Source organism: Strix aluco, chromosome 3 (genome assembly GCF_031877795.1).
Source record: "Strix aluco isolate bStrAlu1 chromosome 3, bStrAlu1.hap1, whole genome shotgun sequence".
Classification (NCBI taxonomy): domain Eukaryota; kingdom Metazoa; phylum Chordata; class Aves; order Strigiformes; family Strigidae; genus Strix; species Strix aluco.
Window position 1 is genome coordinate 36,137,995 of NC_133933.1, and position 16,889 is coordinate 36,154,883.

Here is a 16,889-nt window from a genome sequence, read left to right on the forward strand (position 1 = left end):
GCTGTCATACCACTTGGATCTCAATCACCAGGTTACATTTTACTATTCTTAAATTATTGCACACGACAGCATGGCTCAACTCATAGACTGGATCAGCCCTTGGGTCACTTCAGTGCAGGTGGTTTATCTGTCCCTGAAGTGTGCTGCATCTCTCTGAGGAAGCATTGCACTGGCTCCAGGTTGGCTGTGCCAGCCCATGTTGTGCTGCCTTCACCAGCCACAACTGGAACAGCGGATGGCAGCTCTTCTCCGAGAGACAGATGGCAGTGGTGAAAAACACAGGGTCTTCCCAGGAAGATGGGAAATATGCCACAGTGTAAATCTTGGTGGGGTTCAGCCCCAAGATAACAAATCTGGTCTGGATGGGAGATTCCACTTTGAGGAGCTCTGGCACATAAATTTCACAGCCATAGCTGATACCTGCTCATTCAGAGAATAAACTTGGATTTAAGAATTAGTAAATTCACAAGGAATTTTTCTTTTTTCCCTGGCTGCTGATGTCATTCACTCAGTCCTTAAGAAAGGTATCTGAAATAACTACTTGCAGAAAACTACAGGTAGGTATGCAGCTTCCTTCTTTGTCCATCTCTTCCTACTCCCAACTTGAGGCAGGGAAAATATGCAGCTAGGGACCCCTGGGGGAATTGCCACAAAGCAGGGATCAGACCTTCTGGTTTCTCCTCTACCTGGGTCATTAATTCAGTCTGTGACTATAAGCAAATTCTTATGAATCCTGAGCCCCAGAACTAAAATAGGGGTAAAGATCCGGCCAGCCCTCAGTAAATTACTTGAGAGACTGGGAGACCTTCAGTAGCTTTACAGTCTCCTGAGGAGTTCAGGACCATCCCGCAAGATCAACAGCTCGATGAAACACAGACCTTTTCCCCAGCCTGTGGCCAAGGGTATTGACAACCCTAAAAGGAATACTGGCCACCGGGCCCTTCTTTAGCTGTTAGGAAGAAAAAGATGCTGGCAACGAACATCTCAGCTCAGATATGTGTGAGCTGTCGTGCTTATCATTACCATTGTTCATTTGCTGCAAAGCAGGTGTTAGCTCAGAAAAAAACATAAAAGCTGCATTCTGGATTGTTTGTTCCTTGTTAAAATGATCTGGGTCCCTGTGGGCATGTGTTGTCTTAATATTCTGGTGCTGAGAAGTGCCACATTTTCATAATGAAAGCTGTTTCAGGAAAGCAATTCCGACCTCAGATAAAAGGAGAAGATTACACTTGCCACTCGAGTTATGGTATTAGAACAACTGATTTTATTTGTTTTCATTTCATTTTCCCTGTCAGCTGCTGCTGAACCTCTGTGCCACATTCTTCAGAGATGTTAATTGTATTTTGTGTGTCTGGATCCCCCTAAGAAATGACAAACGTTTTCACTCACAAATTAGATGTCTCTTTTCATTTAAACACCAACAAGGAAAGCTAATTTAAGAATGGTGGAGCCATTGTTCCAGCAAGGGCCCTGATGTGTGATAAAAGCTGACAGATAGATTTAGGGACAGAGCAACAAACTCTGTGTTGGGAATGTAGATCTATAAGATACTCATTTAATTTTTCACTCAGCTGGTTCACAAGTGAGAAAAAAGGGCCACATCTATGCAGTAGGACACAGTAATTCAGTTTTCAGGAGTACAGACACATCATTTATGTCCAGCATTGAAGTCGACACAGCAGCCTTTGGACCAAGTTCCTGGGGACAACTGTAGATGCTTTGCCTGAAGCAGGACTGGAAGTCTTGAATGAATGAAATGGTGGAAAGAACTGGTAAATAACATGCAAAGAGATGGGGACAATGAGTACGTGGATCTGTGCAAAGTGGGATGTAGGGAATATAATGGTGGTACTCCAAACAGCTGAGCTGCTGAATGGAAAGGGAAGGTGACCAGAGCAGACCCTGCTCTTCTGGCACAGGCACCTAGGGAAATTCACCCAACACGACCAATATCACCAATATCGTGCTAGAGTTGCCCCTGAGTATAGTCATTTAGCTCTGGGAACTCAAGCCCAAACTTGAGTCTGACTGCAACATGAATAGGTGTTTCAGGAACAGCTCCCCTCCCCATGCTAGTTACTAGGACTTCACAATGGCCGAGCAGAAATGAAACACAGGTGCTCAGCAGGTGTTAATGAGTCTCTCAATCATCCTGGAGAAGAAAAGACACTGGCACAGCATACAAATGTCTTTCAGGCAACTCTCCCTTCCTATCTTCTGATTCTTTGTGACTAGATTGTGTGTGGAACATCAGGGAGGCAGTGGAATATCTTCCCCTCCTTTGCAGGTCAGTGTCCAACACATGTTTCAGAGCCAGAGTTCTCATTCCATGTGTTCAGGGTCTGTTGCTCGTGGTTCTCAGTTTTTCCGAGCTAGTTTGGGTGTGCTCCAAGCAGAGGCAGCCTTGCAGCACTTAGGCAGCAGACACTTTCTGATAGACTTTGTGCTCCTCTGTGAGAAGTGTAACAATCCTTGACCAGAGTCAGTCACTGTGTTCGTCAGCAAATGCCTGAAGGTGACTCCAAATGCATGTTCTAGGTACATTTTTCTTGCCTTGGTGCTCAAGAGAAAAGAAGCCATCCCGTAGTTACTGGAGCAGGACTGCCAGCTGCTGTGGATTCTGTCAGACCACGGCCTCAGCTTATCCATTGTGGAACTGGCTGTCTTATCTGTAGGTTGGCCAAAGCAAGTTTCCAACTTCATACTCCTTTGTCTTTCCCCATGGCTCCAATAACTTGTCCAACAGGAAATTCAAAGGAATTTAAAGCAACCTTGGTCACCTTTTTTGACTTGTGCCAAGCATAGCATAGACCCTTGTGGAGAACGATGGCCTGTTAACATGGAGATTAATTAGCCACCAGGCACATTGTGCCAGCAATCAGCCAGGAGGCTGAAGGGATACGGACCACTACACTGTGAAGTAGTAGTAGTCTGTAGCAGTTGTAGTGCCCATGATATGAGAAAGTTGCTAAGAGCTCCCCTATTTATTTTCTAATGCCATTGGGCAATAGACAGAGCTGCAGGAAAGCTAATTTCCAGGGGAGATGGCTCTGACTGTCTGCATCCCTCAGGGCGTACCTTCTCAGGCACTGAAAGCACCCAGCATCTCCCAGCACAGCCTATGAACTGTAAACTGGGTTCTGGCAATTTTACCTATGCTAAGTAGCATCTTCCTCCATAAATGTCCCTACTGCAATCAGTGGAGTAAATTCCTACCTGAGTGAGGAAGTCAGGCAACAGCTGGTCCTCAAGGGCTGTGAGTTAAAAGTCTAGGAAGCAGGCTGATTTACATAAAAATGGAAATGAGTCAGAGAGGGGAGAACCATATTTGAGTGCAAATGCAAGCAATTAGCTCAAAGCCATTACTGTAATGGCGAGAAAGACTTTTTTTATTATCATTACTGAAATGCATTAGCGATATCTTTTTAAAAAATGTAAATATACACAGTACAATCCCATCTATCTGCAAAAGCATGAAGTAACCCCATTTCAGTGGTACGTGCAGAAGAGTCTGTGGAGGCTCTTAACCACAAACACAGAACAGTACAGAGGAATATGAATGAAGGCATTACCAGGGAGCACTTGAGAGAGGTGACTGTGGTTCGGTACCAACACAAATATTTGTTCAAACTGAAAGCTGGACTTTCAGAACAATTTCTAGGAATACCTGCCTGGCACTACCTGCCTTCCTGGCCTTGACCTGTGCCAATGGCCCTCTTCCCCAGAGTACTGCTTTTCTCTCCTTCCTCAGCAGGCCCTTCAGAGGATGCCTGGCTCAGGTTCGGGACTCACAGGTCCCATCATAGGGCACGGAAGCACTGGAGACTTTCAGGGTCCTGGTAGTGTGGGGAATGGGTGTTGAGTTCAATGGAAGTCATCTATCAGTCTCAGGGTACTCTTGGATAGCCTTGGACTTTTATTTAAAGATAATTTTAAGTCATATCTCTCCATCTAATCTCATTGCATTTGCAACTACATGGTTAAAATAGATGGTCAATGAATTAAAATTCTTTTCCATGAAAAATGTGATGAAAGTGAAAAGGTTTGACTTCATTCAAACCAAAGTGTGGAAGTGGGTTGATTCTTAGCTTGCTTTTGCTCCATCTTCTTTTTGCTCTTGAAACAAGAAAACAAAGATAACAGAAGAGTAAAATGACCAGTTACATAGATAACAGAAGAGTAAAACGCCCAGTTACATACTATAACAGTTGTTCTGGCTGGATTCAAAGAGTGCAGCTCAAGATTTTGGAACCCTGTCATCCACCTACAAGGTGGGCAGTGTAACCCAGTCCCTCGCAAACCACTTTCACATCTCCATTGTATTTCTTTGAGGGGAACTGTAGCATCAGACTGACTGCGATAACTGCGTGAAGCATTACCTGTATGAAACCAACCTTAGACACTCACAGGAGGTTCTTAAGTACAAATCAGAGATGATCAGTCCTCTGAGGCAGTCACACTGTCCTGATGTAAAGAAGATCAACTAGCCATGTAACTCAATCCAGTAAGCATGATTCCAGCCGTGCACGTTTTTGCAGTGTTGGCAGAGCCTAGGATATCCAGGAGAAATATTCTTTTGGTGATCTGGGGAAAGTATCCATGCTTTCTAGGTTCTGAGCATCAGATCTTCAGTTATAAATTTGGGACTTAAACTGTGCCTTCCTTGACAAATATTTGTGTTTGTAGGGTTTTGGTTGTGTGGCTACAGTGGTCGGAGGTATAGGAGTATGGAGCTGTGCTCTCACAGCTCTGCAGCCCCACTGTGGTTCAGGAAGAACTGCCCTATTCCTGACATAATTTGGTAGAAAAATATCTGAAAAGCATAGTGTTACTAATAGGTGCATCTTCCCTGTCAGTGCCTTGTCCGTGCAGAAACACTGAATGGCTCTTCTGGCAAAGTCACTGTGTACAAGTCTAGTTTCATTCACACCAGTAGCTCTGCTAGTATCTGGGCTGTTAGTGTGATGAGAAGGCAATGCTGCATGACAGTCGGCTTGTTTGAAATACAGGTTTTTCCTTCATTAGACAGGTAAGGTGGAGAGTTATAGGCCAACCTATATGTAAGTACACATCCATGGTTCTCACTGAAGGCAGTAGAAAGAAATAGGCAGAAAAGTGGAGTGGGACAGGCTATTTAATACTCTGTGCAGTAGTTTTCCCTACAGGCAGGTGGTGAATTCACCGTGTTTGGTGCTTGTGGAGGTACCCCTGTGCATACGTGTGTGGGTGTAATTTATCCCTTCCTTCAGCGGCCTGAACCTTCAGGGACCTGAACCTCCTCAGTGGGTCTGAACCTGGCCCACAGGTGATATGGAACACATTGTCTGCTGGAGAAAGATGTATCATATTTTATATTTCTTGTTTTGAATTCAATGAGGTGACAAATGGAAGCCTGTTTTTTTACCATGTGGCTGCTGTATTTCTCAGCAACTGCTTATCAAGGGTTGTCTGACAGAGACAGAAAGTCCTGGGTTGTGCGTTTCTGTTATTTATATGCAAGGCCACTCTCTGTAATCCTTTCAGAGAGATGACTGACGCCTTCAGCCCTGCCAGCTCAGCCTGCCACTCATTTCTCTGCAGAAGGTACTTCCATCCCCCTAAACAGCATGGGGTGGGGGTGCTTTCAGCTGTGGCACTCCCCATGTCTTACAGGCCCTTGATTCAATGGCACTTTGAATCATGTGCTGAATCTTAGGCATGCAAGCAGCCCCACCAGTTTGTGGTTCAGTTGATGGATGCGGCCGTTTCCACCAAACTCACATCGTGGACCAGCAGAAGACTTTTGGGCAGCCACAGTGCACGGCTCCATGCAAAGCCAGTCCATGCCGATGCTGTTGTTGTTCAAGCACTGCTTGGACACACTGGCTGTAAGCGCAGAGGGCATCCTGTGGCCTGTCATGAGCCCAACAGCTGCTAACCCCCAAGATAGGCTTGAAGGCAGAGCACCGTGACGCTTTGGTGATGGAAACGTGGGGATGTGGTCCCAGAAGTATCCAACAGCAGGAAGGGAAGGAGTGTCCCTCCTTGCCTGCAGGAGCTTTGCTGGGACATTACCACTCAATTCAGTCTCATTTCTGGACTCAGGAAACAGGGGCTGGTTTCTGGGATGAGTCCCAGAGAGCCAGTGGCTGGGGCACCGGCTGGGTGGCTGGATGTCTTCCATTGTCCTCTTTCTGATTTACCTTTGCGAGAGGTGTCTTCCACTCCCGGTATGTTTTCTGTGTGGGAGTGGGAGAGGTAGCAGGAGGGGGCTGGTTGCCTCCCTGTGCCTCCCCAGCAGAAAACTTCCAAATGGACATGGAACACTCTCTTGAGCCTCTGGCTGGTGCTGGCTGTCCTGCACTGTTTAAATGGGATAAGGAGTCAGTGTCAGATGAAGGAACTGCATCTGCTCATTGCACACACTGAAGCTCTTTGGGGGGAAAAGTCCTTCCAGACCCACTGCAGGGCTCTCCTCGGTTTGAGAGTGGAGTCATGTGTGGTGGGTCTGGAAGGATTTCATGAGTCAGTATGTGGACCACTGCCGGAGCAGGGAACACCAGGGTCAAACAATCAGAGAAGGATGCAGTTCACTTCAGCTCAGGTTGGGCATCAGTTACTGACACAGTCCATTAGTGGAGCTGTTTGTTATACCAACTTAATCGTCTTTTCAGAAAGAATAGGGGAGAAATAATCAATATGTCCAGTTCATTTTAAAACGATAAATAACCACAGGTCTCTCTCCTGCCTCATTTATAGTATTGCTCTTGGCTGGGAGAGTGAAAGGTGCAGTGCTGTGCTGTTTGGCTAGCAGAATCAGGCACTACAGTGCTCTCTGAACTCTTTTCCTGCCTCCAGGCACTGGAAAGAGATCACGCTTCTCAAAGGTGATGCACGGAGCAGCTGCAATACCATTCTTTGACCTGAGCTTTCACATCCATCATTACTCCAAGCTGCAAGCTGCTTTTTCTGTTCTAGTCATTTTAGCATAGTGGGTCCCAGCATTCACTGCCCCAGTCCACAGCCATGGAAATTATTTTCTCTATTCATTACATCTAAAAGAAGTGTCTGAACCAGAAACTCCAATGCTTGGTGCAAGGACTGTGAAGGCAATAAGTAAAAATATCTCCTAGTGAGCACAGTCCTTGCCTCAAAGCTTGGATCATTTCTTGCTTTACAGTGCACAGGGACTACACATGTCCTGAGATACCACAGTCAGACGGAGAGGGTGGGCAGGATACACACCGAATCCAGACCCCCCAGATCAGAGGCAACACAGCAGATGCATAAACTGTATCTGGAAGAGGTCAAAGAACATTTCTTCCATATACCCTCATGTAGCACAAGCCACAGTATCAGAAACACGGTCACATGTATGAAACATGGGGTATCTCCTTTTGCTGTAATTTTACCACCATTGGCTTTCATTTGGTTTTCTCATGATTTTTCTGTAGTTCTTGAAAAATCTTGGGATTGGCTGAGAAATCGTATGATTAATAAGAAAATACTGAAAGTGTTGGGGTTTTTTTTAAGATCTGTTAAGTTTCTAAATCTGTTTTATCTCATTGCAAACAGAAGGAGAAGAAATGTATGTAAAAATAAAAAGAAAGCTGAAGATCTAGGTGGTAGGCCTTTAAGACATACTGTAAATATTGCAGAAGTTATGATGAGCTCATAGCAGTTTGTGAGAAAAATCTGTCTACTTAAAATACAGCCTCTCAAAGATCAGGACCATAATTTAGTCTTCTGTGTGGAGAAATATGCTGCAAGTGCTTAACAAATTATAAAAATAATAATAACAATTAATAATAGATGAAACCTGAAAAAAGATGAATCACTGCATTAGAGAACCCAGTAAAAATCTTTTGTTTCTTGTCAAGAATCCTATGCTGACAACTACATCTACTGCAGCAGCATATGCTGGAGAAATGCGCTGAGGCAGGGCTTGGTTACACAGACTTACAAACTAGGTGATGGGAATCTGGCCCGCAGCATGACAGTCTCATGAATCAGTGATAAACCTTGCTCTGCACAGCTTGCTGAGCCATGGAGCAAGCTGTGTATCTTTGCAGGGGTAGAGCATGGCTTGGCTACATGGTGATGGTGTGTCTGGTCCTGGGAGGGATGGAACAAGGTGTATGGGAAGGATTTTGGAGAGACTGGTGTTACAAAGGGGGGCCTGTGATGACCAGGGTTGTCAATCATGGAAAAGACCAACTTCTGATCACTAGATCTGCACAGGTAATTGAACAGAGAAATGTTTTCCCAGCGTTTTCCACAGGAAAATGAATGGGCTGTCTGTAGACTTGCCAGCAGCTGTAGGTGGAGCTCTGCACACCTGCCTGCTCTGGCTGGTTCTAGGTGCTGCCCAGAGCCAACCATGTGTCCCCCAGGGTGTACAAGCAGGCATCATCCTGCATGCTCACATTAGGATGCATTTGTCCTCAGTTTTTTGTCCACATGGGAGCCCACAGACCACAGCAGGTTGCATGCATAATGCAGTTCATTTCACTGCCTGCGGCTTGAGCTCTCTGTGCGCTGACCGCAGACAGACTAACGTATAGTGCAGATGCTGAGCAGAGAGTGCATGTCTTGGCTTTGCCAGCAAATCCCTGTTAAATGGATAGAAAGTCTGCCCAGAGCACACCTAAAAGCAGAAAAAGCCAAAGGTGTGTGGAAAACATTGGATCATAGAATCATAGAATAGTTTGGGTTGGAAGGGACCATAAAGATAATCTAGTTCCAACCCCCCTGCCATGGGCAGGGACACCTTCCACTAGACCAGGTTGCTCAAAGGCCTGTCCAACCTGGCCTTGAACACTTCCAGGGAGGGGGCAGCCACAACTTCTCTGGGCAACCTGTTCCAGTGTGTCACCACCCTTGCAGTGAAGAATTTCTTCCTTACATCTAATCTAAATCTACACTCTTTCAGTTTAAAGCCATTACCCCTTGTACTTTCACTACATGTCCTTACAAAAAGTCCCTCCCCATCTTTCCCATAGGCCCCCTTTAGGTACTGGAAGGCTGCTATAAGGTCTCCCTGAAGCCTTCTCTTCTCCAGGCTGAACAACCCCAACTCTCTCAGCCTGTCTTCATATGAGAGGTGCTCCAGTCCCCTGATCATCTTTGTGGCCTCCTCTGGACCCGTTCCAGGAGGTTCATGTCCTTCTTATGTTGGGGGCCCCAGAGCTGAATGCAATACTCCAGGTGGGGTCTCACGAGATGGGAGTAGAGGGGAGAATCACCTCTCTTGATCTGCTGGCCACACTTCTCTTGATGCATTCAGGATACGGTTGGCTTTCGGGGCTGTGAGCACACATTGTGGGCTCATAGTCAGTTTTCCATCCACTACTACCCTCAAGTCCTTCTCCACAGGGCTACTCTCAATCCACTCATTGCCCAGCCTGTGTTTGTTCTTGGGATTGCCCTGACCCATGTACAGGACCTTGCAGTTGGCCTTGTTAACTTCAGGAGGTTTGCATGGCCCACCTCTCCAGCATGCCCAGGTCCCTCTGGATGGCACATCCCTTCCGTCCAGTGTGTCGACCGCACCATACAGCTTGGTATCGTCAGTGAACTTGCTGAGGGTGCACTCCATCCCACTGTCCATGTCACCAACAAAGATGTTAAACACTGATCCCAATACCAACTCCTGAGGAATGCCATTTGTCACTGGTCTCCATGTATGGTAGCATTTCCTGTAGCATTGATGTATGGTAGCATTTCCCTTTCCACTTTTTGTCCTTTTAGAGACATGTTTCTCCTGGGTTGTTTACTCTGAACGGATCTGTACATTGGAGATTGATTTTTAGTTTTAGAAAGGTCCTTTTTGCTATCTTGAAAATATAAAGGAGCCGTAAAATAATAATAAATCACATTTTTTACTATGTGGAGTTGTCCTCTTTACACTGCCAAAGCAATGAAAATTGTCCTGACTGTAAAATGAGTCTTAAAACCTAAATTGCAAATTGTTGTTCTTCTCTTAACCTCTGTCATTTTCTCTCAGAGTATAAGATCTTGAGCTCTGGCTCCATTCTTCTTCAGTGTTTGGAAACTGCTCAGCATGCATGGCAGGCTGCGGTAAACGTGATAAATAAGTACAGCACGATGGGTTACAGCTTGGGCTTGGAACTGGTTTGAAGAGACAGTGGACACAATGTCCAGCTCAGGGCTCCTTATCTTTCAAGAGGACAGAACTTTTAATGAGAAATTATCAATACAAAAGGTACTGCAGAAGATTTCTAAGCTGACTAGTGATGCAGGGAGATTTCCTCACTACCCCTCTCTTGTATCTTGATGAAACTCTCATAATTTTTTTCCCGTTAGAAATTTCTCCACTATTACATAATGCTTTCCTCATTTGTAATCCTTATTACATTACATTTCTTCAATGTAATCCTTATTCTATGTTTCAACTATATAGAAAAAATATATTTAAGTATTTCCACTGCTCTTCCACCACAACGACAGAAAGCTCTTTTGCCTCAGTTTTTGGTGTTTGCATACAACGAGGTGTTTAAGCCCCAATTTAATATTTTTTTGATAGAAGTGGAAAACCCTTCCTCTACCTTTTTTTCCACTTCATCTCTTCCTTTTTACCCAGGAAAATTTCTTTGCCATACCTCCCTTTGGGCTGACCTTTTCATTAGGATGCACTCCAGGTTCCACTCTTGCTCTGTTTTTCCATTCACAGCCTCAGAGACTTTTAGCACAAGGTGGTGAAACCAGTAAAAGAAGGAACATCAAATATGAATCACTATTATTAATGGTTACTGCAATTTCTTGGGATGACAAAATACAGCTTTTGGCAGAGCAAGAGCATTGAGGAGATCCTGTCTGTGGCCAAGGTCACTTTGGGCAAGCTTTGCACAGACATAGGGCAAAATGGCAGTTATTGCTCCCGGATGCAAAAAAATCTCAGTTTATACTATGTGGTACAAAACAGAGAGAGGTGGCATGATGAAGCAGATATGGTCAGCGTGGTTTCAGCACCTTCCCCTATGGAAGGGCATTTCTCCTTCTTAGCTGAAACCTGGAGCAGAATCAGCTCATAATGGACTGGAAGAGAAAATCAGCAGCATATAAAAGTTGTATGGTTTTAAAATTGGATCGCACTCGATTAGAGCATCTGTCTCTACCTACCATTGCTGTGCTCACCTTGGTCCCAGTTACTCAGGGCTTTTAATGCCACGTCTTTATCAGCTCTTAACTGTACTTGAAGGAAGAGAGAGGAGAAAAAATTCTAGGTCATTTCCATAGCTATATCTCCTTTCCCATAATCTGAATGACAATTTGACACCAAAGTTTCTATTGTCAGTTGTTCCTGAGAGGGGATGAGGGAAGAAAAATTTCTTGAGGTTTCCAATTACAAATGTAATGATCTCCGCAGAACAGAAAGCAATATCTGTCTGTAATGCAGACAGGTTGAAACAGAAGATGTAGAAGAATAATAGAAACGTGACACACACATACAGAGATGCTTCTGACATCTGTCCCCCAATGATCCTCTGTCATTATTTGCCAAAAAACTCAATTTACTTGTTTGGGGATGAAAAAAAGAAAAGAAACCCAAAACCCAGAAACAAAGAACTGTATGGCTGAAGAAGCGAAATGTTCTTCTTCCCTCCCATCATCTCCAAGGTTTTTGGAAAGCTGATCCCTTTCACACAGCTGGACACCGTTGTGGGTATCTAAAAATGTATAACTCCTAATGACAGGTAGCAGTTGACATTTTTACATTTTATCAGACTGTTGATATTATTGGTTTTGTCAGCTCTTGAACCCAACTCCTACCACAGTTACACCAGTGAAGTCAGGCGCTTGACCTGCATCTTCTCTGGGGCTGCCAAGGACAGAACGTGGTGTACTTTGGTCAGTGTCCTGGTTTAGCTAGGATAGGGTTAAGTTTCCCCAGCAGTGGGGGGGAAGCTCTAGCCGGGTTATTCAATACCATGCTGACCTCACCTCCTGGTACCAAAGCGCAGGAGTGCGGGAGAATCAGTGAGCATGTGTGTTATGCGTTCTCTCTCTCTCACTGCTGTATCGGTACATATCTTGCTCTGTTCATTGTTATTATTGTTATTGTTATTGTTGTTGTTTGTTTTGTTGCTGTTGCACTGTTGTATTAAACCTCTCCTTATCTCAGCCCCAGGGCTTTGTATTTCACTCCCTTTGTCGGGGAAGGGCAGCGGCCACGTGGTCTCGGACCCCGGCAGGGACTAAACCACCACAGTCAGCCAGGTCATGTATCATCTTTCCCATTTCTCTGATTTCAGGAGACATTTGCCCATGTCTGGAGTGAATATGATCAGTGGGGTAAGATTGGTGCCATGCAGAAGGTTGGAGGTTCCTCATTTGGTCACCTGTGGCATTTTTGGGATCCTGTTTTAAAAACAAACAAAATCAGCAACATTTTCCTCTACTAATTTAGCCTTATCCTGTTTGTTTTCCTGCTTCCTGAGGGCTTTTGTAACCAAGCCTTACAGCCTCTTTGACTTATCAGATGCAGTTGCAGGTGATAAGCTGATGACTTATAAGAGCAATTAGTGCAACCAGCAGAGACAGAAGGCACAGCATGGTTTTGCCACAGTGGTTAATGGAGCAATGTTATCTACTTAGAAACCGGTGTTTCCTGAGCTTGTTTTAATATTTATTTTGAATCTGGGGGTTTTTTTTATTCTTCTAAAATCCCTGATCTTTGTGTCTTTCTGTGCAGGGGCCGTCCCCACCTCCACCTGTGCTGAGAGTGTCAGTGCAGTAGGTGTGCCCAGGTAGACGGGCAACAGAAGTCTTTCAGTTAACACCATAAAGCATCCTCAGGACCACTTCTCAGATGAGAAACCTGAGCTGAGGTGAATATAGTGCCAGGCGTCCCAGTGCAGTGTGTCAGAGGACAAAGAGGGGCGCTTTGCAGAGCTTATTGCCAGGAGCTGCCAGCTAAGTCTCTGTGCACTGGTAGCCTGCGTACAGCCTCGGTACTTTGCAAACAGTGGGTGATGTCTAGAGAGCTGGGTCCAAGAAGTAAACCACACGTGCACAGATACGTCCAGTCCCAAGGAAGGGAGGCTAGGGTAACCATCAGCTAGCCTGATATCTTACCTGTTTTGGACTTCTTGAGGGTAGATAAAGGCTCTGGCACAAAGTAAATCAATTCCGTGTCTTCTGCCTGACTTGGTCCTGCTTGTTTTTTCTTCCTGCCTCTGTAAAAAATTCCATGGCACTGTAAAGTGGTAGGATTCACATCCCAATATGGGTCCACCTTCAGTAGCAGCCTTGTAAGGTAGCCTGTCCTGCAGTGGCTGGAAATGCAAAGGAAGGGCACTACTTAGTTTACTCTTTCAGGTTTATTCCTGCTTTGAAGATTTTTCCAGCTTGTTTCCTGAAGTATGGGAAATTCCAAGCATTTTATCTTTTTTCATCATCTCAGAGGGACCTGTTCTTTGCCTATTGGCTCTGGCCTTGCAGCCAGGTGGGGTGGGTGAATCAAACCAACAACACTGTTCTACCAGTTAAAAAACTTGTATTGTGGACTTTGCTGCTTATTTCAGTTTGGGAGCTGCTCTGAACCAGGTTGACAATAACAAAGATATTTGTATTTTTAGCAGGAAGACTTGCTGGCGTAATTACAGCTCTGCATGTATACTGACCAGCCCCTTTCACTGCACATGCAACTTTCAAACATGTGGAGTGACAGCTTCTTTGGCCTCTAGCCAAAGGACTGGGATGGAATTTTCCCCCACATTTTAGTTAAGTGGAAAAGAACAGCCTTCTCTGCACATAGTGTGGCACGAGATCTGTCTTGCAGGAACTATAAAAGCCAGGGATTGGGGTCTGTCTCTGCTTGAGTGTTTCAGATGCTGACTTGGAATATACAGAAATCTACACCAGAGCACTAACAGTGACTATCAGGTTGTATGCAGGCAGGTTGTGGGTGCCAGGGCCCAGGAGTGGTGCACAGAGATGGACATGTGGGTTTGGCAGCAAGAAAGGGGCTGCTCAGCCACAGGGTTCACAGGAGAGCCTGACTTGTTTTTTCTGCTTAGACAAGGTCATGCACCATCTAAATTGGTTAAAATTCTGTTTACTGCAACTGGGGCAAGTGCAGCCTAAATACTCTGATCTCTAAGGATGGCATTTCAGCTCCAGCACATAGCCTTGGTTAAAATGCATAGACTTCTGGGCTGGTAGGCTGCTGCTGGGAACGAATTTGTTCAGACTTTGTTGTGTACTGTTGTGAGCTCAGTGCAGCCACATTGTGCAGTGCCAGAAAACTGGGGAGGATTAATGGGAAGTGAAAGTGATTCAACCCTAGGGCCCGAGAAATTCTCGTCTAATGCCAGTTTTCCAGCTGAGCAGTACCTTGACTTTAGTGGAATTACCTCTGATTCATAGCAGTGTACACAGAGGTCCTAGAAACAGACCAAACCGGGGTGGGTTTTGCATCTGACTTAGCTTGCTGCTCACATCTTAATTTTCTAATATCAAGGGTGATTTGGATGCCAAACTTACTTTTTCTCAAATCCCAGAATGCAGGTCCATGGAAATATGGTTTGGATTTGGGTCCCATCTTTGACAGCCAGTCTTGTCTAACTTCACCATCCATCTTAAAGAAAGCATAAGCCTGAACAACCAGTGTCACCGAGGAAAACAAATGAAATTTGAAGTTAGGTTTAAGATCAGAGATGGAGACTGGAATGATGAGAGGTTTACAAGCCCAGCTCGCTTTGTTAATAGCTCAAGAGAGAAGACATCAATTCTTTTAACATGATTTCTACCCTGGTAATATTCCTTTAAGAAGAGCAAGGCATAGTGAGATACTGTAAGCTTTCATTCCTGCTGATGGGGTCTTTGCTGTGAGTGTTGTTATTCTGATCAGCTTTGACATCGTATAAAATAGCACTTATTCTCCAAGTAATCCGAGAAGCTCTTCAGAATTCATGAGGTTTAAGTCCAAATAATTACATTTATTGATCTCTGCTATGTGAAGAAAATTTCCAATTTATTGCGGACCTGTTTGGTGTTAGACCTCAAATTAGGCCATGTCAGGAATTGCTCTTTTTCTGTCTCTATTTTTTGATGCTTTTGTTGGGCACAGGATTGCTCACCTGATAATAAACGCTGTCAAACTGTAGCTGCTGGGCAGGTAAACTAGGATGCCAGGTGCTGGCAGCAAGCCCCATGACAGGCGGACACTGCGTTGGTCCAAGGGGAAGAGGAAGGGGTTCAGGTCTGCAGCTTAGATCTCTGATGCTCTGATCCCCAATCTGCCATGGCCTCATGGCAGGAGGCTGGGTTCTAATTGCTCCAGTCTCCTCTCGAGACTAAAACAGGGATAGTGCTTCCTCCAGTACAGGGAGGTTAAAGCTCAAGCACTTGGAGATTCCCAAACGCACCCTCTGACCAGAGGCTGCTTCTCTAGGAAAAGGAGGCTGGTGTTCCTGCTGGTTGTACCAGAACTAAAGGGGAATCACCAGTATGGCTTAGTGGTGGCTAGAAGATCCATCCATGCTATGTCTTTATCTAGATTAATTCCCAGAGGTACAAGCTCTTAATCTTTGCTGGCCTGAGACTTCTGTAAAGCACAAGCGGATTAAAGATGTTTGCAGGTAGTCCTCATCCCCATTTGCCCACTGCTAAAGGACCCCACAAGCACAGTGGGGAAGAGGAAGACTCCATACCTGAAAAGCAGACGTTGCTGCAGACCAGGCCTGAGGTGCACAGACACAGCTCCAGGTGTACGTACATGTACCCTGGAAGAGATGAAGTCAGGCGTCAATGAACTCATCTGGGCAGCACAGTGCTGTCAGGACCAAACTTTGGTTTTGGAGTCAACTACAAGAGACCAGCCCAGTGCCTACTTGGGGACCAGGATGGATGATAGGGTCTGTCTGGAGAACTCAGCTTCTGGACCTAGATGTTCTGAAGGTAGGTGAACAGGTCCCTGACAGAGCAAAACACTTACTGTGTGCTTTGCCTTAATGATGGAAATTGTCCAGGTGCTTAAAAAAAGCATGTTTTACAGAGTTTGCTAGCTCAGAAGTTCAGAAGCCAAAGCTGATGAATATAAAAGCCATGGCAAAAGTCACAGGAATATCTTAATATAGTGATGCCTTTCCCAAATAAGCCTTTAAATTTGGATCTCAGTTTAATAAGGCAGTCCTCACATGTTCTTTCAGGGCACATGTATTATTTAAAAAACATTTATAAAGGATTAATGTACTCCAGAGCCCCACTGACACAAGTCTCTGCCATCTCCAGTGCCAAAAGCCAAAAGAGTGCAGTTTATTTTAAGAAACCCTTTTCATCTGTGTGTTTATCTCTTAATCTGGTACTGGGAAAAGTGCTAGACTCACAATCTTTTGTTTATCTACAGGAGTCCTTTGTTTATCCAGTAAACAGGGACAACACAAGCAGTGGTAATGCCGTCTCTTCCCGTGCTCAGTCTATCCTCTCTGTTTTGCACATGGTTAGTACATTTGCACAGAGGATCTCAAAGCTTCTGCCTTCTTTGACGATGCAGGCTCTTTGCCTGTACCTCGGGTGTCCTGGGTAACGACTTGTAAATTGGGAAGGGTGTCTGTCTGTCTTTTGCAAAGCGTTTGTGTATCTGCAGTGCCGACAGCTAGAGGGCTCTTGCAGATGGAGTCGTTATTATTTTTACTTGACAGATAGCTGTGCAACAAGGAGCAATAGTGTTGTCTCCCTCTGTGACCCCACAGTGGGCTGCTGGTAGCTGCTACCTCTGTCCTGACAACTGCAAACTGTTGGGCAGTTTTGTTGGTTTTTAGCTTGAGCTGACAGCGTTTCCAAGTGCAGTTCACTTTTCACATCCTTAATCTGTGAAAGGGGTGACTGAAGTCAGCAATGCTAGAGATAAGCTTTCATGGGGAGCAGCAGCTCCTATCAGGAGA